Below are 24,964 nucleotides of genomic sequence, written 5' to 3'. Positions count from 1 at the left end.
TTTTTCAAATGTTATATAATAATCAAGGACGACTTGAGATTTTATATTAAAAAATTATGGTTTAAATATGGAAACTAAACCTGCTGACATTTTGGTCTTGGACTTCTAGCCTCCAAAACTTAAGAAAATTTCTGTAGTTTAAGCAAAGGATCTGGGGTATTTTGTTACGGAAGCCCTCACAAACCAATGTAGCATACAATCTTTAAGTGATGTTAATTAAAAATTTTTTTTAATTATATAAAGAACACTATTAAGTTGCGAGAATGCAAATCAAAAGCTAAAAAAGTCAAATAATTATGATTAATATTGTTATTATATAATTTTATATTTAGTATAGTATAATCTGGTATCATTTTTTAAGCAATTTGGGATTATGTATCAAGAATTTTAAAATACTAATAACCTTACATTTCTTGAAATAAAACTTTTGAAAGTATTTCAAAGCCCAGAAAAAGATTTGGCTCTTTTTGGATTTGTAAAAATTGGAAACATTCATAAACTAAGCTGGTTAAGTAAATAATGGTTAAAGATGTTTAAAGAAATAGTATGCAGCAACTAAAAATATTTTGACAAGGCAAATGATATTGGAAAATGCTCAAGGTAAAATTATAAATGAAAAGAGTAGAATAAAAATTACAATGGTGCACTGTCTCAATTACTCTTATTGGTTAAGTAATTAATCAATAACCCTGTCATTGTTTTAAGTGTTTGTAATTGCATACATATCTTACTCATTTTGCTCTGCTAAGTAAATACAGCCACTGCATGAGAAAAATTAGTTTGCTTCACTCCCAGAAATAAATATGAGGGAAAAGGCAGATATTTGATAACCATACTCCATACTGTGATATTTTCTCACAGCAATTAAACTCATAATTAGCTTCTATTTCCGCTTGCCTTTATATCTCAGTCAATTGAAATTTGGAAATTTGAGATTGCAATTTCCTTCCTTCTAACTCTTAGAGCTTATTTGCTTCTGAAACAGTCTGTGATTATCGAAAGGGAAAATAATGGACTTTTCAATTTTTGAGGCTGCACAGTAGATGTAGCTTACTAGGCTATGAATATGTGCTAACTTTAATAGGAAATTTACTATTGAGAAAGCATGTTCTAGAGGGAAAGACAAGGGTATGGCTGAACAACCGTCTGCTAAGAAGATTAGGCTGTGATTCATGACTCCCATCAACCATCTCAGCAGAAGCCCAGAGTAGAGAAGGGGTTATCCAGCAAAGAACTATGGAGCATTGTTTGTTTAATGATGTGGATGCCCTTGTCATGCATAGAAGACAGGCATGGATGTTGAGAATATTATACCAGCAGAAACACTTCCAGCTAGGAATGAAAGAGACAAAAAGACTAAAGTGTAAGAAGGCTGTCAGACCTCTGGGATTCTACAGGCAGGAAATAGGCTAATGGAGCTACTAGGCCATGAATATGTGCCAACTTTAAGAAAAAGGAAGAATGACTCTGAGAAAATAGTGGCAGAAGCAGAGGGCAGAGGGGGCAGGTCTATTGCCGCTATGGACCTGGAGAACAAAACAGGAGCCACAGAAAATTATTCTCAGAGATTTTCCTACTGGGACTTTTCCTGCCAAGTTTTGGGCTTACTAGGGACCTCTGGCCTCTTTATTCGTTCTAATTCCTCCTGATAGGAATGTCTATCCTATGCCTGTCTCACCCTTGTATTTTGGAAGTTGATGGCATGTTTTCTCATTTCACAGGTCCATAGATGGAGAGAAATCTTGACCCAGGATGGCACATTTCCAGAATCTCACCCATACCTGATACAGATGATTTAGATGGTAAGCTTAGGAACCTTATGAGTTAATGATATTTAGATGAGATTTTTGATTTAGAATTGCCACTGGATTGGGTTAAAAGTTTGGGGATGTTAGGGTGAATGTATTTTGCACATGGGAAGTATGTGAATTTTAGTTGACCAGAGGGCAGAAGGTAGTGGGTTGATATTATCCCCCCAAAATCCAAAGTGCCTGGATTCTCAGATCATGAGCTTATTTGATTCAGACTTCTAGCCTCCAAACTGTGAGACATTAAATTTCTGTCATTTAAACCACCCAGTCTGTGGTCCTTTGTTACAGCAGCCCTAGCAAATAAATACTGGAAGTTTACTGGTTCAAACAACAAGAAGTCTGGGTTTCAGCTACGGTTTTATCAGATCTCTGTCTTAATTCCCTCAGATGTTCTCTCCTTTATGGGTCAACTTTTTGTTCTGGCCAGCTTATCTCACGGTAGCGAAATGGTTTCAGGAGTTCTAGGCACCCCATCAGACTCCATCCTGCGCACAGAAAGGGAGAGCATCTTTGTCCCAGCATTCTAAACAAAAGATGTGACTTTTATTTGGACCGGCTTAGGTCACTCCTACCTAACTGTGGTGGCTTAATAATTAGAAGTATTGAGTGGACTAACTAAATCAGGAAGCACCTGTAGATTGAAAGTTAAGATCAAATTCCCTTAAAGCAAATGAGCTGCGTGGGGAACGGGCATATCCTTGAAAAAACTAAGATACCATGGAAAAGCGAGAATGAGACAATGGAAGCCAAGTGAACAGAGAGCAAATATTTACATCTTTTGACTAGAGATACATATATTAACACTGCCTTTGCAAGTTTTTATGTCAGCTTTTATTTATTTTTCTTTCTTTATTTTTTTATTGGGGTATAGTTGTTTTACAATGTTGTGTTAGTTTCTATTGTACAGCGAAGTGGAGTTCCCTGTGCTATACAGCAGGTTCTCATTAGTTATCTATTTTATACATAGTAGCGTATATATATCAGCTTTTAACTTATCACCTTTATCCTTTGTAATTTCTGATTTATGTTTTCTTCAAAAAGAAAACACATGTTTCTTGAAGCTGTTAATTTTGTGTATGCTATTTATAATTTATTTTTGATACTATTGAGAATGAAATGGATTGTTATGATTTGTGGCATAATACTTACTAATGGCTTATGATTAATAAAGAGAAAAAACCTGATATGTAAAAATATATATGTACACAAGAAGAAGTGAATGAAAGTTAGTCTTGGTGAATTTTTTACTTTTTAAAAATATATATTTCTTTCTTAATATGAGTATTATTCAGTTTTTTATAATGACAAAAAATGGAATTTAGTTGAAACAGCATTTCAAGCTCCTGTATATATTACTCATCTCATTGCTATTTCTTTAAACACAATAGCATTTACATTTTTCATATGGTTACCTATATTTACAAGATGACACCCTATATTTTCCAAGAGATACCCTATTTTCTTATGTGGCTGCCAAAACTCATCTGTATTACCCTTAAAGGAGGAAAAAAAATAGTGGGTATTTAAAGACCTTGGTTACTAAATTTACTTATACAAATGAAAACATTTCAAAGGTCAATCTAATAGAATGCTATTCTGCATTATTTTTTTATTCCATTGACTTAAGTTAATTTTGATGACTAACAATAGCTTCTGATTAGGAAGGCTGCCACCCACTCTAAAGCACTCAGCACTCCCACTTTAACAAAATGTAATACTGCAAAAAGAAACATTTGGTAAGCAGGTTAGAAAAAAAAATGTCAGGACATGATCTATAGTGAAATGTAATGAGAAAATATTGTATTACTGTGATGTGATCAAAAATTGAAATGAAAACCACAACGGTATTTATCTAGAATGATTACATTTTAAAAAGCGTCTGGTGCAGCTTGCAGATTGATAAGGTATGCAATTAACCAATATCCAATTTACTAGAGTAACAAGTCAGGCAATCAGATGAGACTGGGTCAAAAATATACAATAGTTTCCTATTTATGGGTTTCAAATACATTTCAGAGATTAAACCAGAGATTAATTACTTGAAATTTAAAAAAAACAACAACAAACACTTTACATTCCTTTATGTATTATTTCTGTGTGTGGTTTCTTTTTAATTTAGTCTGTATTTCTTTGACTTAATTCCCAGTTTCAAGCAGCAAAAAATTTTCTGTGGGATTTTGAATTTATTTCTTCCAGATATTCTGATTTAATTAACAGAAAGAAATATGTCAGAAGACTCAAACTTGAGGTATGCCTGTGTAAGAACTACTACAACATTTGCATGTCATATTTAGTTGTGCACTGCTTCAGAATAGACAGCTGTTAAAGCAAAACAAAACAGTGACTGCCATAACTCAGCAACGATCAACATGTATGAAATAAGTTAATATCTTTGCAATAATTTTTAATTTTTCTTGTGTACATCGGGTGTTTCAAGTATCACTTCTTTAATAGTGTTGTGTCTTATGTTAAAAAATATTGAGTTCCTATCGGGTGCCATTTATTATCCTGAATACTGAGAATGCAAAAATGAGTAAGTCTTCATTATTGCTCTCGAGACAAATCCAGAGCAGTGGGAAAGACAGGTGGGAAATATAATATTTCAGAAGGATATCTTTATATCTTAATGATAAAAGGAGCCTGGGGCAGCAAACAGCGGGTAGGTATCTATTCTTGAAGGACATGAGCTGTGAGATGTGTTGGGGGCTGGGGGGGGGGGGAGGGAAGGAAGTCAGAGTTAACAAGATCAAGAAACGGGAAGGGGACAGGGGAGTTGATGGGGTCCCACAGGGAGGAAACAGAATGAAGGAAGTCATATATGGAATTAACACTATACTATTAATTTTCAAAAGGTAATTTTATTGAGGACTTTCCTTGAGGCAAATGTTAAGTTCTTTAGATACATCATTTTAAAACAATCCTGAGAAGCAGATACAATTTCCCTCTGTATTATGTGTGAGAAATAAAAACAGCTCAGTATTTGGTAAAAGGTTAAGTGTGAGGCATACAGTGCTACGAATGTGAAGCTAGAGATAGACAGGGAACAGGATCTCATCTTTTGAGTTAAAAAATTTAACTTTTTCTCCATGGATGATAAAATATTTGTACAGAGTTTTCAGCAGAGAATTGGGATATTTACTGAACATTTGAGGTAGGTTAGTCTGGCCGCTTCGTGGAGGGCGGGTTCAGGGGGCACAAGTGAAGGTAGAGACACATGCTTGGAAATTAAACTATAAAACAAGGGATTCTCAGAATAAGCACCTGGAACAGAGTGGGAACAGGGCATGGAGGAGTGATCTTTACTTCTATTGATGGTTTGAGGATGACCTGCTTCTTCCATAGCTCCAACATTTTCACTTAGGTGAAATTCATCATAGAGAATTCCCTTAAAGAGAAAACTGAAACATTAAAAAAAAAAACAAAAAAAAACCTGGCTGTTTTGTGTGGAGGCAAATAGTAACCATTTCTAAAAGTGACAGTTCCCTCTTCAACTTCCTGAAAAATCAAATAATGAAATCTAAATGGCCTACAAGTCTTCCTGCACTAGTGACATGAAGAAAATGTTAGACATTTAGATTTTTAACATCTATAGCCACGATTCCTGGGTGTTTAAAAGTATTATCTTTACTGTTAAATCTGGGTGTCTCAGTTCAAGAAAGAACTGAGAGAATAATAGGGAACCCTAAAATCTCCACAGCAAAATAAAATTTTCCTAATTGTGCTATTTCAATAAATGGGTCCCTTTCATTGAAGCTATTGAGATGTCTGTCATCAATGCATGTGTGACAGTAAGACAGACAGGAGGACACAAATTTGGGCAACAGATAGCTGGAAAACTCAAGCATGTAACACAGGCTAAGCAAACAAAAAGACAAAATTACCGAGTGGTATCAGAAGCTCTTGATGTGGGATCAGTAAAATGTGGGTATGACTTCCACCTCTGGCAAGTCTCAATAATTCACTTCCTTGCTGGTCCTAACCTAATTTCTTCATTGACATACAAGCATACCTAGGAGATATTGTGGGTTTGGTTCCAGACCATTGCAATAAAGTGAATATTGCAATAAAGCAAATCACAATTTTTTTTTGGTTTGCCAGAGCATATAAAAGTTATGTTTACACTATACTATAATCTATTGCATACAATAGCATTATGTCTAAAAAACAATGTACATAACTTCAATGTCTGTTTTTGTGCCAGTACCATACCATTTTGATTACTGTAGCTTTGTATATAGTCTGAAGTCAGGGACCCTGATTCCTCTAGCTCCATTCTGCTTTCTTAAGATTATTTTTGTTATTAAGCGTCTTTTGTGTTTCCATACAAAATTTTTAAAATTTTTTGTTCTAGTTCTGTGAAAAATACCATTGGTAATTTGATAGGGATTGCATTGAATCTGCAGATTGCCTTGAGTAGTATGGTCATTTTGACAATACTGATTTTTCCAATTCAAGAACACAGTATATCTTTCCATCTATTTGTGTCATCTTCAGATCCTTTCACGTGATGGTAAGTGGGATTGTTTCCTTAATTTCTCTGTCTGATATTTTGTTGTTAGTGACTTGATAATTTCTAAAGTTTTTGTATGGTTTTGACTAAAATAGGAGGGCTTCAGTTTTCAGTGGATAACTGAGCACACACATTGAAAGACAGAAGTCAGGAGACCACATAAAGATGTAAAGATTGTTTAAAATCCAAACAGCAGTATTACTTGCCAGTGCTCTATAAATGAAACAACAAAGCTTGGATGACAGCTCATCTGTTTACAACATGGTTTACTGAATATTTTAAGCCCATTGTTGAGACCTACTATTCAGAAAAAAAAAAAAAAAAAAGATTTCTTTCAAAATATTACTGCTTATTGACAATGTAACATACCTGGTCATCCAAGAACACTGTTGGAGATGTACAATGAGATTAATGTTGTTTCCATGTCTGCTAAGACAACATCCATTCAGTAGCCCATAGATCAAGGAGTAATTTTGACTTTCAAATCTGATTATTTAAGAAGTACATTTCCTAAGGCAATAGCTTCCAAAGATAGTCATTCCTGTGATGGATCTGTGCAAAGCCAATTGAAAACCTTCTGGTAAGGATTCACCATTCTGGATGCCACTATAAATATTTGTGATACATGGAAAGAGGTCAAAATATCAATATTAACAGGAGTTTGGAAGAAGTTGATTCAAACTCTGGTGAATGACTTTGAAGGCTTCAAAACTTCAGTGGAGTAACAAGTAGTGGAGATAGCAAGAAACTAGAATTAGAAGTGGAGGGGGAAGGGTAATCTGGGACGAAGTGAGAGAGTGGCATAGACTTATATACACTACCAAATGTAAAGTAGGTAGCTAGTGGGAAGCAGCTGCATAGCACAGGAAGATCAGCTCGGTGCTTTGTGTCCACCTAGAGGGGTGGGATAGGGAGGGTGGGAGGGAGACACAAAGGGAGGAGATATGGGGATATATGTATACGTATAGCTGATTCACTTTGTTATAAAGCAGAAACTAACACACCACTGTAAGGCAATTATACTCCAATAAAGTTGTTAAAAAAAAAAAAAAAGAAGTGGAGCCTGAAAATGTGACTGAATTGCTGCAACCCCATAATAAAACTTTAATGGATGTGGATTTGCTTCTTATGGATGAGCAAAGGAAGTGATTTCTTGAGATGGAATCTACTCCTGGTGAAAATACTATGAAAATTGTAACATGACAATTGTAACATGTAACAGAATACTATGAAAATGCTATGAAAATGACAACAGAAGATTTAGAATATTATATAAACTTAGTTGACAAAGTAGCAGCCAGGTTTGAGAGGACGGACTTCAATTTTGAAAGAAGTTCTACCGTGAGAAAAATGCCATCAAACAGCATTGCCTGCTACAGAGAAATCGTTTGTGAAAGGAAGAGGCAATTAATGGGGCGAACTTCATTCTTGTCTTAAGAAGTTCCCACAGCTTCCCCAGCCTTCAGCAACCACCATTCTTTTCAGCCAGCAGTCATCTACATGAAGGCAAGACCCTCCACCAGCAAAAAGATTATGACCTGTTGAAGGCTCAGATGATGGTTTTCATTTTTTAACAATAAAGAATTTTTAATTAAAATATGTACCTTATTTTTTTAGACATAATGTTACTACTGCACACTTAATAGACTACAGAATAATGTAAACACAAAACACAGGTTTTATACCCACTGGGAAGACAAAAAATTTGTATGACTTGCTTTATCGTGATATTTGCTTTATTGTGGTGGCTTGGAATCAAACTCACAATGCCTCTGAGGTATGCCTGTAAGACTTCTTTTAACCTAGTTTTTGAGACAAATTATGCACACTCTTATTTTTGGTAAGTATTATATAATCTAATGTTTTGTCTGTTCTTAGATATTATTTAAATTATATGGATGTCTATACACCCATGTTCATAGCAGCATTATTCACAATAGCTAAAAAGTGGAAACAACCCAAGTATCCATTGATGGATGAATGGATAAGGAAAGTGTGGCATATACATATAATGGAATATTATCCAGACTTAAAAAGTAAGAAAATTCTGACATATGCTATGACATGGATGAACCTTGAGGTCATTATGCTAAATGATATGTCGGTCATATAAAAGACACATACAGTATGACTCTACTTATATAAGGTATTTAGAGTAGTCAAAATCATAGAGACTAAATGTAATGATGGTTGCCAGAGGGTGGGGTAAAATGAGCAAGTGGGGAGTTCTTGTTTACTGTGTATAGAGTTTTAGTTATAGAAGACAAAAAGTTATGTAGATGGATGGTGGTGATGGTAGGACATCATCATGAATGTATTTTAATGCTGCTGAACTGTACACTTAAAATAGTTACAGTGGTAAATTTTATGTTATGTGTATTTTACTAGGATAAAAATATTGGGAAAAAACAGAAGCAAACAAGCAAACATAAGGATATTTTATCTGTATGTAATTCCATTTAGTAGGTCCTTCAAAAGATGTCTTTCATGCTAGATGAAGGATCACATCTACATGTTAAATTCTCCTCTATGGAACAATTTAGCCAATACACCAAACTGAAACACATTGCAGGACCCTCATCTACCTGTCTACTTTACATGGCATTGGGACTACTTTATTTTTCTTATTCATGGTACAGCCACTAACCTCTCTAGAATTATTTTCATAAGCAACACTCCTTCCCCCCACATCAGAATTTATTATTCTCTATTACTCTGAGAGAAATAAGGACATGCACATCTTTGCAGTTTATAAAAAACATATACTTAATAGAAAAAACAGTTAATGCATATACAGTAATACTCTCCTACTTTTGTATTGCAATTAATACACTTTACGTTAATTTCTCACTTTCTTTTTTTAATTAATTAATTAATTTATTTATTTATTTATTTATGGCTGCATTGGGTCTTCATTGCTGTGAGTGGACTTTCTTTTTTTTAGTTGTGGCGAGCAGTAGCTACTCTTTGGTGCAGTGCGCAGGGTTCTCATTGCGATGGCTTCTTTTGTTGCAGAGCACGGGCTCTTAGGAGTGCAGGCTCAGCAGTTGTGGCTCGCAGGCTTTAGAGTGCAGGCTCAGTAGTTGTGGCGCTTGGGCTTAGTTTCTCCACGGCATGTGGGATCTTCTCTGAGAAGGGCTCGAACCCATGTCCCCTGCATTGGTATAGACGGATTCTCAACCACTGTGCCACCAGGGAAGTCCTCTCAGTTTCATATGTTACTATGAAATCATGGCCTTTCAAGAACTGAATTTGTTTCCATTAATTCTGAGAGTTTTTTCCTGTCATCATTAATTTAAAATTGTCACAGTCAGCCATTATAAGCCCCTTTAATATGGCTCCTTTTGTCTTCTTAATATTAGCCATCTCTCACCAGGCATCCTTGAAAGAATCCTTCCTTCTGGTGATAATAGTATATTCAAAGTCCAAACTAAATTTTTCCTGCCCCAAAACATGGAATCAATCATGTTCCAAAGGGCGTAGCTATTTTTTATGAGAGAACACATCAAAAACCAAAATAATCGGGAAATGTGTGCTGGTGTTAAGGAAGTTTGCTGAATTTTTATTGGACTTCTGTCACTGAGAACATGAGAAAAGATATTCTTTTTATTTATTTTCGTTGTTATTTCCAATTTAACATATTGCATATCTAAGTTGTTGTCAGATGGAATTTTATTAACCACTAATATTTTCCATGACACTGATTTTGAGACTGAGATTCTTCTTTATCTGGCTTTGTCTTGCTTACTGGGTAAATATACTCCAAAGCCAAGAATCATTAATCATAACCAAAAGAAAGCTAAACATTTGCTTACAGAACCTTGCCTCTGTGAAGGAGACAGGGGCAACGTTAGGGTAATATAACTGAATTAGGGTGACATGAACCCAATAGTAGTGACAGCATTGAATAAGGGAGGGGGCTCCAGCTCCAAAGATAGAGAGGTAGATAGATAGATAGATAGGTAGATGAGAGATCACACATTATTTGCTCTCTTCTTAGCATAATTAGATGTGATTAACATTCAAATTAGTAGACTAAGTAAAACAAATTGCCCTCCTCAATGTAGGTGGGCCTCTTCCAAACCGTTGAAAGCCTGACTAGAATAAAAAGGCTGAGTAAGAAAGAATTTGCTTTCTCTGGCTGACTGATTGCAGGATAATGTATGGGTCTTCTGTCTTCAAACTCAGACTAGAACCTATACCATCAGCTCTTCTGGGTCTCCAGCTTGCCAACTGCAGATCTTGGGACTTCTCAGCCTCCATAATCACATGCTCCAATTCCTCATAATATGTATACAAATAAATGATAAATATATAATAAATAAAAAAATTGATATATATCCTACAATAGGAACATATATAGTAAGATAATATATAATACTTATACAATAATAATATATATCTCATTGGTACTGGTTCTCTGAAAAACACCGACTAATATAAATTACAATACTTATTATGTAAAATTGAAAAATTAGGAAAAATGACTATTTACTTAATAATATGAAATAAATACCAGAAGGAAAAGCTTAGTTCAAAGACAGAGAAGGGAAAATAGGAATAGGAAATGAAAGAGTCAGGGGACTACATTTTTCAATATAAATCTTGAAAAATTATTTGGTATTTTATACTGTTTACAAATTTTTCTATAAAAATAAAACAAATAAAACTACTACTGACCCAAGATAAAAGATATTATAAAAATTGAGGTAAACCATACTTTAAGACTGTATGACCTTAGGAAAAGGGAGGGGAATATGGAATTTTTTTTAGAACTCACAATAAAAGACATTTTCTTTGAAATAAGAGAATAAAACATTTTAAAAAATAAGCTAAAATGAAAAGCACTGACAACAACAGTAAAATAAACAAACAAAACACATTTTTGCTTGGTCTTCATGACCAAGAGTCTGAATTAATTGGCAATTAACATGGTTTTAAAGGTCATTGACTTTAATTTGAAGCCAGTTTTTGGAACCACAAAACATGGAATCAATCATGTTCCAAAGGGGGTAGATAAATTTAGCACAAGCAGAAATTTCATTACACATGAAAGATGCTCAACATCACTAAGTATCAGAGAAATGCAAATCAAAACTACAATGAGGTATCACCTCATACAGGTCAGAATGGCCATCATCAAAAAATCTACAAACAGTAAATGCTGCAGAGGGTGTGAAGAAAAGGGAACCCTCATGCATTGTTGGTGGGAATGTAAATTGATACTGTGGAGAACAGTATGGAGATTCCTTAAAAAACTAAAAATAAAACTACCATATGACCCAGCGATCCCACTACTGGGCGTATACCCAGAGAAAACCATAATTCAAAAAGACACATGCACCCCAGTGTTCATTGCAGCACTATTTATGATAGCCAGGACATGGAAGCAACCTAAATGTCCATCAACAGAGGAATAGATAAAGATGTGGTACATATACACAATGGGATATTACTCAGCCATAAAAAGGAATGAAATTGGGTCATTTGTAGAGACATGTATGGACCTAGAGACTGTCATACAGAGTGAGGTAAGTCAGAAAGAGAAAAACAAATAGCATACATTAAGATATATATGTGGAATCTGAAAAAATTGGTATACATTATCTTATTTACAAAGCAGAAATAGAGACACAGACGTAGAGAACAAATGTATGTATACCAAGGGGGAAAGTGTTGGGATGGGATGGATTGGGAGAGATTGGGATTGACATATATACACTATTGATACTACGTATAAAATAGATAACTAATGAGAACCTACTGTGTAGCACAGGGAACTCTACTCAATGCTCTGTGGTGACCTAAATGAGAAAGAAATGAAAAAAAGAGTGGATATATGTATACATATAGCTGATTCACTTGGCTGTACACTATGAACTAACACAATATTGTAAAGCAACTATACTCCAATATAAAATGTATTTCTATAAAAAAAACAATTAAAAATTGAAATTAGAAAAAAAAAAGATTTACCTATTATTCCATGTGCTTTCTGTCTAAAAATCACCAGTTGGTTAGGCACTTGTGTGCAGAAAACAATTCTGATTAACTTAGAAAAGGAAGGCAAAGTTACTGGAAGAATTTGGTAGGGCACAAATAAAGGAAAGCAGTGTAATCAGGCAATACAGAGGACAGGACACAAGGCATCTTCTGGGACCAAGGCAGCCGAACTGATTGGACTTTTCAGGCCACTATTATTGGGATAAATGAGCTCCAAACATTTTGTTATTCTCATCATGCTGCTCAAGATTCAAATTCCCAACAGGAAGCGTCTGATTGGCCTAGTGAGTCACATTCCTTTTAATTAGAAAAGGGTAGAAGCAAGAGAGCATGAGAAACAAAGGGTAGTTTTCCAAAGGGTAGTTTTCCTTCATTTCATTGCCAATGAAGAGGAGATAGATGATGAACAGTCAAAAGCAATAGATATCAAATCAAAATTCCATTTCCTTATATTCATCCCCATATTACTATGAGCAATACTGCTTTAAAAATATGCAATATTTAGAGGACGCGTCGTCGCCCCTGTGTGCCCAGTTCTGTTTGTTTCTCCGCGATGTTTCCGAGGTTCTCGCCTCCCTTTGTGCTCCGGAGGCCCAGAGGTATCGGCAGCCGCCATCGTGCAAAATAATATCCAGAGATATTTGGCACTAACAGCGTGATCTATAGCAAGAAAGATGGGCAGTCTGTTCCAACCCGTGAGATTTCCAAGGAGACAGAGAGCCAACACAGTGTAAAGGAGAATACGTAAACAGACTTAGTAAATATTCTTAAGGGAATGAAAGTTGAATTAAGCACAGTAAATGTACAAACAACAAAGCCACCCAAAAGAAGACAACTTAAAAGTCTGGAGGCTTCAATTGGCAGACTTCAGAAAGCTCTAGAAGATGCCCCCCAAAAGAGAAGTGAGTCCCGGAGCCCGGAGTTGGTGGCAGCTGCATCCGCGATTGCAGACTCTCTCCCTTTTGACAAGCAGATGACCAAGTCGGAGCTGCTCAAGCAGCTCCAGCAGCGCGAGGAAGACTCGAGGGCACAGAAGGATGGAGAGAGACCTAACATTAGTTTCACTAACATCATATCAGATATGAAAGTTGCCAGATCTGCCACAGCGAGAGTTAGCCCAAGACCAGTGCATCAGATTCAGTTTGATGAAGGGACTGATGATTTGTTTGGCCAAGAGAAGGCTGCCGATCTGAGAAAAAGTTTTAGGAAAAATATATTCAAGGGGAAGAGGCTTAATATTTTTGAGCTTAAGGCAGTTACTGAAGAGGCACCTGAAACAGAGGCAGCACCTTCTCTTTGGGATGTAGAATTTTCTAAGCAGTTAGCGGCAGTCAGTGAACAACCCTTTCAGAATGGTTTTGAAGAGATGATCCAGTTGACAAAAGAGGGGAAATTGTGGGAGTTCCCAACTAACAACGAAGCAGGTTTTGATGATGATGGTTCAGAATTTCATGAATATATATTTCTGGATAAATACCTGGAGGATTTTCCAAAACAAGGACCAATTCGCCACTTCATGGAGTTGATGACCTGTGGCCTTTCCAAAAACCCATATCTGAGTGTTAAACAGAAGGTTGAACATATAGAGTGGTTTAGAAATTATTTTAATGAAAAACGGGACATTCTAAAAGAAAGTGGCATACAGTTCAATTGAAGACCATGGAAATTTTTATTTCAAGCTGTTGGAGATTCATATTATAATTTAAAAATTTTACTAGAAAAAAAAATCCTGTATTTAAAAGTTCAAGCTTAAATATCATCAGACAACAGCTACATCCATTAACAAACTATTGCACAATTCCTTTAATGAAAAATCCACTGAATTGCATTACAGATATAATTCTATTAATAAATATAACTTCACAAACATGCTCTAGTGGTCCATCAGTTCTGTAGAAAAGAATGTATAACTCTACTGTGCTTGGAACCTTCAGCATCTCTTTTATTTTCAATAGTATTATGTTACCTTTTAAAATACAATTCAGTGGAAATTTAAGTTGCCAATCAGTCTCTGCTCTTCTAGAAGAGTTGATAAAGCATAAAAGAAACTTATGCTTGCTAAGGAGAGGTCTAGAGCTCTCTTCTCCCTAGTGCTTACTACTGGTAATAGAAGTTCTTTTGGAAACACATTATTTCAAAATTGTGTAGCTTGTTTCCTCTACACTTCCTTCAAAATACTTTTCTAGTTTTGCTGAGTATACTTTTTAATTTTTTTTTTTTTTTTTTTTTTTACTTATAAGACACCTGAGAATATTTTGAAATAATTGGATACAAAAGTTGACTGTATGGGGACTTCCCTGGTGATCCAGTGGTTAAGACTCCATGTTTCCACTGCAGGAGCCGCAGGTTCTATCCCTGGTCTGGGAACTAAGATCCACATGCCCTGTGGTGTGGCCAAAGGAAAAAAAAGTTGACTGTATGAACATATCTATTCCCAGAGCATCTTCTACAGTTTTCTATCTATAAATGCTATGGTTTTTCATTAGATGATTGTAGGATTTAAGTACATTTACAAGCAATATTTAATATAAAATATATTAGAAGGTTTAGAGTGATATTTATTAAGAGAAAAGTAGATTATAGTTGTCTCCCAGAAAGACAAAGAGCTTGAATTAATCTTCGAAAAAAAATAGATCTCAGATCAAATGAGAAGTTTTCTTTTAGTAAATAAGGTTAAAATGGCTTTTCTAACAGCACAGTGTTCATGTGATAGATGAATGTATCATTTACTAAAAAAAGACATTAAAAAATGGCTTATCTCAAAAGATTTATTTCTTTGATCTGGCTAATCAAATGAAGAAAAGGAGTTTGTATATGTAAACTGCAGACAAGAAACTTCTCAAAGGGCTGACTCAAACATCTAGTTTGACCATCATCATAAACCTTCAAAGTAAGTAGAGGTATAATAACATTTGATAAATGAGAAATGAAGGCTAAGAGGACCTTTACTTTTATACTAGTTAGTTTGGAATTATCTACCTGCTGAGGATGATCAGAAATGCTTGATAAAATGTAAAAAATATCCTGAGAGCGTACAAGATTGTGAAACATTCTTAGAATAAGATCCAAGAGAAAATGGAAATTCAGAGAAATAAAACTGAGAAGCATTTTTTCTAGGGGATTTTTTTAACTGAGTAAAGGAAAGTAAATGCCTGAGAAGTGTATCAGAGGTATCAACAGCCTTGTAGGGCTTGGATGAAAAAATGTACATTGGGTTCTTAAAAGCTACATCCCCAAATTATGGTTTAATTGGAAGTAGTTCAGACTTAGTGGCTGTAAAGCAATTTCAAATCATTTCAAAACCCGGAGTTGAATGAATTGATTTAGATTGCCGTTGTCTCCAGGCACCTTGCAAGAGGAAAAGTAAATCCTCTTTTCTACAAAAGAATTGCTACAAATAATTTTTCAACTAAATGCCTGATTTACAATGCAAAAATAAGGTACACAGAAAGGAGAGAAAACCAGCAGAAAAATAAAATAAAATAAATAAAATAAAATAACAAAGGCACCAAAAAACATTCCAGAAAAAAAAATTACCATGAAGACAACATGATTAACAAAGTTGACAAAATTTACACATATAGAATGACATACCCCAAAATTGGTAAATAATCTTTTTTCATACCAAGCACACACAGAACATTTACAAAAAAATGACTGTATACTGATTTTGTTGGAAGCCCCCAACACCACCTCCAGGTTTGATAATTTACAAGGACTCACAGAACTCAGTATATGGTTGTACTCATGGCTATGATTTATTACAGCAATAGATACTGTTCTGGGCTTAAAATCATGCCTCTCCCACCCTTTCCCGAATTCATATATGGAAGTCCTAACCCCCAGTACCTCAGTATGGGACTGTATTTGGAGACAGAGCCTTTAAAAGGTGATTAAGTTAAAATGAGGCCATTAGAATGGGTCTTAATCCAATATGACTGGTGTCTTTATAAGTGGAGATTTGGGCACACAGAGAGACGCCAGGGGCACATGAACAGAGAAATAACCATGTGAAGAGGCAGAAAATGGGTGGCCATCTGCAACCCAGGGAGAGAGGCCCCAGGAGGAACCAACCCTATCAACATGTCAATCCAGAACTTCTAGAATCCAGAACTTTGAGAAAGTAAATTTCTGTTGTTTAAGCCACGCTGTCTGTGGTATTTTGTTACACAGCTCTGGTAAACAAATACAGATACCAAGAAAATCAGCAAAGGGAAAAGCCACATGTAGTAAAATGTCAAGGAAATCAGGCATAAGGTTCCAAAAGTCCTCTCCCTGTAGACATAATTTCTCTAGCAGTGAGTTATGACAACATGTGTAAAACGCTGTCGCTAGTCTCATTAAAGACTCAGTGGCCAAGGGTTTTATTGGGAGTTTGTTATGCATGCACCCTCTGGCTATCACGTATCAAAATTACAGATTCCAAGAAGGAAAGCAGGTGTTCAGCATAAAACATATTGTGTATAAACAATTTAGGCACAGTGAACCACTCTTACCAGTTCTGGGGATGACTGGAACCCCCTTGAAACCTAAGTTAACAGACCCCAGCCCAGGGCCAGCCTTGCAAGCAGGCTTTACTAAGGATAGCAGTTTCAGCCCTGTTATTTCAACTTTTTTCTGCATGGTCCACCTCTTGCCCTCTGGTCAAGGCATATGTACAACAAAATTATTATCAGGAGAACTCACCAAATTGCAGTGTTATCTCAGTGATAACCTTTAGGGGTCATGAATTTATTCAGTTAAAACAAATCCCATTTACCATAAAAGTTTATCTTAAAAAACAAGTGCCTTCCTCCTTACCCTTTTTTCCCTGGCCCACGGCATCAATTTAGGCACAGCAGAATTCTGGTCGGTAAGTTCAAGTGGACCTGAATGCCTTCCAGGGGTAAGGCAGTGTCTTGACAGGGTGCACACATTAAAAAGTATAATCCCAGAAGGCACATGCAGGACATTATAATATAATAAAGAATTTATCATTGTTAGGGACCCGCAAACAGGATCTACATTAATTAGGTAGTATAAGTTAATAGAGCCCTTGATGTGGTCTCCTACCCTGGGGCCTATTGCCCTAGGATTCTAAGTCCCGTCCACTTAATTCAGTTCAGCTCTTGGTTTCAAATGAACAGCCTGAGACAGTCAATTCCAAATAGTTTTGCTTGTCCCTGACACCAGTTCATCCTCATGGCAAATGTGAATGGCATCTGGAGGTGTTCTGCGTGGAAAGTGCTGAGGCCACCCCCTGCTGTCTCAGAGACAGGTGTGATCATAGGCCCAGCAGTAAGATTGATTCAAAATGCTCACAGCAGCTTCGAAAGTCAACACTGGGGATTTTTCTCTTTGCTTTGGTAGGCGGAAAAAGCTTCCAGGAACAGTTTTGAAAAATAAAGATCATTAATCCCCTCTTCATTCCCCATGTCTGCCCAGGTACCGGGGTTTTGTTTTTACTCTGTTAGTAAAAAGTAAGTGTATCTCATTCAGCAATCATAACTTTATACTTTTTCAATTATCCCTACTGTCACCCAAATCATTCATATAGAAGAGTTGTATGCAAGAGAGTCCAAGCTTTCTCTCCAGTTAAAAAAAGACAAAATAAAACAAAAACAAACAAACAAAACACAAGTCTTGTATACAACTTAATCAGAAAGACACCTCATGTTTAGAAATTAGAACAAAATCCTGAGTTTTCAAAAATTTTTGAAATGAGTTTGTACACCCTCCTTCCCTTTCATTCTCATCATTCATCTAGTGAGCAACCTACCAAACACAATTCCTTTTTCTGGAAATAGCTGCATTTAGGAATAAAAGTGCTTACTGAGTTGCGGCACCAGGAGAAAGTTGAGGGAAGTAGGCTCAAGCTATCTGTTTACGACTGCAAGCTATAACAAATCAGGAAAGCCAAACACAGGTCAACAGCAGTTAACATTCCCCAGTGGGTCAAGAGTCTCATCTGTCAGACATGGGTGGAGGGTTCACCAACCCCATGATGTGTCCTCTTCCCAACTTTCAGCCTTTGGCAGAGATCACAAGTTAGGAATGCAATCAGTCTCAGAAATATAAAATTGGTCCAGAGCTCAGATAGTTCCATCAGAGAATAAGCCCTTTTCTGTGGGCATTTGTATGTGACACAGATGGTTCAGTCAGCATCAAGGATATTTTCATAGTTTATGATCCCACAGAGGGAGATCCTAAACCTGCAGCAATCTTGGAATCTGAGTTCTGTTTATTACAGAACTATGCCTGCCTCATTTTAATATAGCACATGCTGAGGCCAAAACAGCCCATACCAGGCAATATTAGGTTTTAGCTTGGAGTTAGATCCAGGTAATGAGTATCTGAATTCAGATTCTAAAAAAGTCAGTGGCTTTTCATTAGCAGCAGCAAAGCCAAAATTCAATAGGACCAGACAGCTGTATTCCAACTCCAAGTGTCAAGCAAAGATTTCCTGAGCTTTTTTTGTCTTGTAAGTCTGAGTGTCCAAACTGATCCACTCAAAAATATGCACATTAGGCTAGAAAAGTATCTGCCTCTAAGGGTCTGATATTATTTTATAAGAGCTCATAAGCAATTAAAAACTGTTTTTACAGCATCAAAATTGTATCTCCATCTGGAGATTGACTCTCTGTTCATGTATATCCCTTTATTCAGGGGCTCTAATAATAGGCAAAAATCAGAATCAGAAACATCAGTTACAAAGGCATATTTTTAAAATACTTCAAGAATCTCAATTCCAACCAACCCACTCATGATAAAAAGCAAGGAATCTGTATCCTAAGAGCACATTTCTTTGCAGCTTTCCCTGACTGTGATGTTCCCTCTAGGATTTGTGAAATTACAAACATTTACAAAAATTTTATTATATATGCAGATGCAATAATCACAAAGTACAAAGCCAATTAAAAATCTCTTTTTATACTATTGTAAATTTATTATAACTTCTATCAGTAAATTCCACATTTACAGGTTTAAGTTCACAGTTTCTGGGGGAGCTCCCGCTTCAATGCACAGCGGGGGCAGGAGGTCTGCAGCAGCTGAAGAAGCAGTTAGGATGAAGAAATGGCAAGAGTATTTTTTCTTTTATCCCCCGTCTGGTTTATCTAGAGCTTTGGTCCAATTCTGGTAACTGATTTAATCTTTTTCTCCCACTTGGAGGAGAGAAAATATAAACTTTTAACATTTCTGGGCTATCTAAAGCTCACATTTGGGAACGTTTGGTCTCTTTGTTTCTCCTTCCACTGGGAAGAGAGACAACAACCGAAGACATTACCGGACTGCATTCTTTTCTCCTCACTGTAGTTGGATTAGCAAAAATAGCTAGAGAATCCAGCAAGCTGATTCTCCTGGAGTAGATAAATCATTTTTAAATTCCATATGTAACTTTTACCTTTCACGATAGACAGCAATTCAGCTTCTCTTTCATACCATGGCTAACTTATAGACACCCAACAAGTGGAGGCTTATCCTTCTCCACCCTTTGAACTTGCCTTTTCCCAAACAATGTTTTTGCCATATTTCAGTGGGTCAAGGTCATGCTAGCACATCCCACTTCTAACACCAACTATGTCAGGGGAGGACTCACAGGAATCAGTACAATCTTACTCATGACTATGATTTATTACAGCAAAAGGATACAAAGCAAAATTAACAGAGGGAAAATGTGAAGAAGTAAAGTCTGGAGGAAACCAGGTTCATGCTTTTCTCAGTCCTCTCAGTTACATCAGGCACTATTACTGTCAATTTCTTTTTCTACAGTGTTTAATTAATCCAAGCTTACTCCTTTTACTGTAGACATTGTACCTTCTATGCTTGGAGCTGTTTATTTCTGTTTTTGTTTCTGTTTTCATGTCTGCGCATTTTTATCTGTGTCCAAAACTCTATTGCACAAATCTGCTCATTTCTATACCTCTGGTGTCTAGAATAGTGATCCACTTAATATATACCTAATAGATTAATAAATATTTTACTGAATAACAAGTTATAGCTGTCCTGTATGTTTCCCTTCAAGTGGGATCAGATATTTGAATATCTCCTTTTCCTGGAAACAGGCTGTCTTCATAAGAAAGTGAAGAAGAAAATATCTTCTAGCCTCAGCATTACATCACTACCATTTTAAAGATGTTGCCTTTATGCTTACTTCATGGTGATTGCTACACATACCTGCACTACCAAGAGCCTGTTTGATCATAGGGCTAAGCTTCCTGCACCTGGAGAAGGCTTTGTTCTTTAACAGTTTCATGCCCATTGTGGGTAACTCACTTATTTCTCTTGACTTCTTGACATCTCCTGTTTTGTACTTGTATCACTAACTCCACAAACCTAAAATAAAAACAAGAAAACATTTATTCTCAGAAATATTCAGAATATTGCTATCTTATTTTTAAACTATACGTCTGAGCATGCACTAATGCAGCTATTCGTCTTAAAAAATCTGGCTAAAGAAGTAGATCTGTGAAGAGAGGCTTGGAAACAAGAAGGGCATTTCTGGGTTGTATAAGGAGTCATCACAGAGAAAGAGTAATTTTTATGTTTGTTTTCATACAAAATGAGGTAAAATTTAGTATATAATATTTCATTCCTCAACTCAAAGCCAAGGTTATGAAGAGGTGAGGGGTCATGGGGTTATAGGTATTGCAGGAAAAGGAATTTTCCTTGCTTTTTCTTTTACATAGAACATACACTTTTTTTACCCTTTGTAGCAGTGTATTACCCAAGGAGATTACCACACATCTCTCTTGCCAACCTTGTTGCAGTGCTCTGAATAAAGAGAGTACACCCTTTTCTCTGTATGCCTGGGAATTTCTTTGGGCTTCGTAGCCATTATCTTGCTACCAGTCAAGGGGTGGCCCCTTCACATAAAATTCTTGCCTTAAATTCTTCTTTCATTTTAGTTTTTCTCTTAGAACTTAATCCTTCTAAGCATCAAGAAGATTAGAGATTGCTACTCTTACTTTTTTTTTTTTTCCTAGTAGGGAGGAAAAGGAACTAACATTGATGTCTTTTGTCGAAGGCTTATCTCAGGATAATTCTTCAGTAGTTCTCCTACATGTTACCTCCTGTCAAATCTGCTCTGAATAGCCTCATATCCACCCACACCCAACTTATCTTACAAGTGGGTTTGGAAGAACAAGTAAAACTATGTCTATGAAAATGCTTCATAAACTACAAAGATTAATTGAATTAAATGATTGATTTTTGCATATGTGATTGTAGTATCTGAATACTGTTAAGTTTTTTAAAGCAAAAATATTCTTACAAAAACATTAGAAAATATAGAAGGTTGTCACTATTCAGGAAAAAAAAACTACAAGTAATTTATTTAAAACAAAATTTAGTGTATAAAGGAACCGACTGAAAATGACATCAAGAACTTATTCCATTTCCAGAGGAAGCAAACAACGTTTTGTGTTAATATAGAAATACTTATTGCATAGTCCCACCAAAACCCCCAAATCTAGAGGGGTAAAGAAAACATGGCAAGTCCATAGGATCTATTATTGACCGAACTGTATCCCCTTGATATTCATATGCTGAAGCTTTCACCCCCAATGTGATTATATTTGGAGATGGGGCCTTTAAGGGGTTAATTAAGATTAAATGAGGTCATACAAGTGGGACCCTAATCTGATAAGACTTGTGTTCTTATAAAAAGAGGAAAATACACCAGGGATGTATGGACACAGAAAAAAGGCCACGTGAAGACACAGCAAGAAGGCGGCTATCTGTAAGCCAAGGAGAGAAGCTTCAGTAGAAATCAATCCTACGGGCACCTTGATCTTGAACTTCCAGCCCAGGAATTGTGAGAAAATAAATTTCTGTTATTTAAACCATTCTGTCTGTGGTACTTTCTTCTAGCAGCCCTAGCAAACTAATACAGGGTCCATAGGAACTACCTCACTTAGATTTATCTTCAAATTCATGATTCAACTGATTTTAATTTTAAAGCAAGTGCTTTCAGAGGTTTCTCTCTGTCCAAGTCTGACTTCCTTATATGGAACATATAAAAAATCAACAATTAGTTCAGCAGCTTCCCCAGAAATAGAGAACACTCAATCATGTCTATGGAACTCTCTCCACATTTCTCCGATGTTAGCTCTCTTAAGAAGTAATATAGTTTAAATTCGTTGATCCTTCATTATAAACCCTGGCTTAGTATGAAGAACAGGCTGATAGATAGGAGCTACTAAGACGTTTTGTGAGGCAAAGTAGATATCATGAGCACTTGATTTTTGAGTTTATAAGGATAAATAAATAATAGAAGATAGCAAGAAATATATTTGGAAATTGAAACACTGCATAATCTTGCACACTTTTATGTATGCATAAGAATAAATATACAAATAAATGCAATGAAATAGAAAATTCAGAAAAAGTTATTTAAATTCATCCAAGAATAAATAAATTTGAGTAGAAAAAAATGTAAAGGGTATATGCTTTCAAACTCAGAACACTTTTCCTGGAGATCACATCCAATCTGTCAGCTTTAAAAAATATATCTCTATGCTCACAACGTTCAGATCTCTATATCAAGCCTAGACTAGCCTCTTCAAACCCCAGTGTTTTCCTCAGTAAATTATTTTACAAAAACTATGAGCTAATATTTTAAAAAAACAAAGATCTTTATCTTACATTGCACATAAAAATAATGTTAGATGTATACAAGAGTTGAACATAAGAAATAAAATGGGAAAATAGGGGAAAAAAAAGAAACTAAACTGTGGAGATAAATCACTTGTGTTATGAATTACAGGTGAATTTGTCACCTCGGTAATGTGGACACAGGTGATGTTTTACTTTACTGCTCTCAGAAGTTTGATACAGTCTCGCACTTTAGGATTAGTGATTAGCTAAAAGCAAATAATGGAAGGGCCATGGAAATATCAGATAAAAAATATAATTAAAAATGAAAGAAGCTCTTTGAGGAAGACGCCGTCGCCACTGCAGAGGAGCCTTGGGTCACACGCTACTGCTCCTGACTCACCGCTCTTCACTTTTGCTGAGAACAAGTCAGTCAGGAAGACATGCTACAGCCATGGCTTTTAAGGAGAGAGGAACAAGTCTCTTTTTGAATTATGGTTTTCTCAGGGTATATGCCCAGTAGTGGGATTGCTGGGTCGTATGCTAGTTCTATTTTTAGTTTTTTAAGGACCCTCCATACTGTTCTCCATAGTGGCTGTATGAATTTACATTCCCACCAACAGTGCTAGAGGGTTCCCTTTTCTCCACACCCTCTCCAGCATTTATTGTTTGTAGATTTTTTAATGATGGCCATTCTGACTGGTGTGAGGTGATACCTCATTGTAGTTTTGATTTGCAGTTCACTAATGATTAGTGATGTTGAGCATCTTTTCATGTGCCTCTTGGCCATCTGTATGTCCTCCTTGGAGAGATGCCTATTTAGGTCTTCTGCTCATTTTTAAATCAGTTTCATTGCAGCACTACTTACAATAGCCAGGACATGGAAGCAACCTAAATGTCCATCGACAGAGGAATGGATAAAGAAGATGTGGCACCTATATAAAATGGAATATTACTCAGCCATGAAAAGAAATAAAACTGAGTTATTTGTAGTGAGGTGGATGGACCTAGAGTCTGTCATACAGACTGAAGTAAGTCAGAAAGAAAAACAAATACTGTATGCTAATGCATATATATGGAATCTAAAAAAAAAAAAAAAGTGGTAGTGATGAACCTAGGGGCAGGACAGGAGTAAAGACGTAGACATAGAGAATGGACTTGAGGACACAGTGGGGGAGGGGGAAGCTGGGACGAAGTGAGAGAGTAACACTGACATATATACACTACCGAATGTAAAATAGATAGCTAGTGGGAAGCAGCCGCATAGCACAGGGAGATCAGCTCAGTGCTTTTCGACAACTTAAAGGGGTGGAATAGGGAAGGTGTGAGGGAGACTCAAGAGGGAAGCAATTATACTCCAATAAAGATCTATTAAAAAATAAAATAAAATAAAAAATAAAGATAGCAGAAAGAATCCCGTGGAGACACAGGTGGTGATTCACCAGATTAGAATCACCCTTACCAGCAGCAACATGAAGTCTTTGGAGAGGGTATCTGCTCATCTGATCATTGGTGCAAAGGAAAAGAATCTCAAAGTGAAAGGACCGGTTCGGACGCCTACCAAGACTCTGAGAATAACTACAAGGAAAACTCCTTGTGGTGAAGGTTCTAAGACTTGGGATCGTTTTCAGATGAGGATCCACAAGCGACTCATTGACCTGCACATCCTTCTGAGATTGTCAAGCAGATCACTTCCATCAGTATTGAGCCAGGAATCGAGGTTGAAGTCACCATTGCAGATGCTTAAATCAACATTTTTAATAAATTGATAATCAGTTGTTAAATTTTGTTGACTTTTATTTATAATGCTGACAGGTCTTAGGAATAGAGTTGTGCTATGGAATTCATTTCACCTTTTAAGCAGAATAATTACAATTAGATGGACAGCCAAAGAAAGAAAGAAAGAAAGAAAAATATTAGGGACTTCCCTGGCTGTCCAGTGGTTAAGACTGCCTTCCAATGCAGGGGGTGTGGGTTCGATTCCTGGGTGGGGAGCTAAGATCCCACGTGCCTTGTGGCCAAAAAAACAAAACATAAAACAGAAGCAGTATTGTAACAAATTCAGTAA

At 36.2% G+C, this 24,964-nt stretch overlaps 3 pseudogenes; all 3 read left to right on the top strand.

The window, feature by feature from the left end:
* Nucleotides 1–7,392: 7,392 nt before the first annotated feature.
* On the top strand, nucleotides 7,393–7,866 carry LOC132368444 (tigger transposable element-derived protein 1-like; annotated as a pseudogene).
* Nucleotides 7,867–8,087: 221 nt separating this feature from the next.
* On the top strand, nucleotides 8,088–13,978 carry LOC132368407 (small ribosomal subunit protein mS31-like; annotated as a pseudogene).
* Nucleotides 13,979–24,290: 10,312 nt separating this feature from the next.
* LOC132368443 (small ribosomal subunit protein uS10-like) lies at nucleotides 24,291–24,643 on the top strand (annotated as a pseudogene).
* Nucleotides 24,644–24,964: the final 321 nt, after the last annotated feature.

The sequence above is a fragment of the Balaenoptera ricei genome, chromosome 7 (genome assembly GCF_028023285.1).
Source record: "Balaenoptera ricei isolate mBalRic1 chromosome 7, mBalRic1.hap2, whole genome shotgun sequence".
NCBI classification, from domain to species: domain Eukaryota; kingdom Metazoa; phylum Chordata; class Mammalia; order Artiodactyla; family Balaenopteridae; genus Balaenoptera; species Balaenoptera ricei.
The sequence above is the reverse complement of the archived record's forward strand: the minus strand, read 5'-3'. Positions and strand labels throughout refer to the sequence as shown.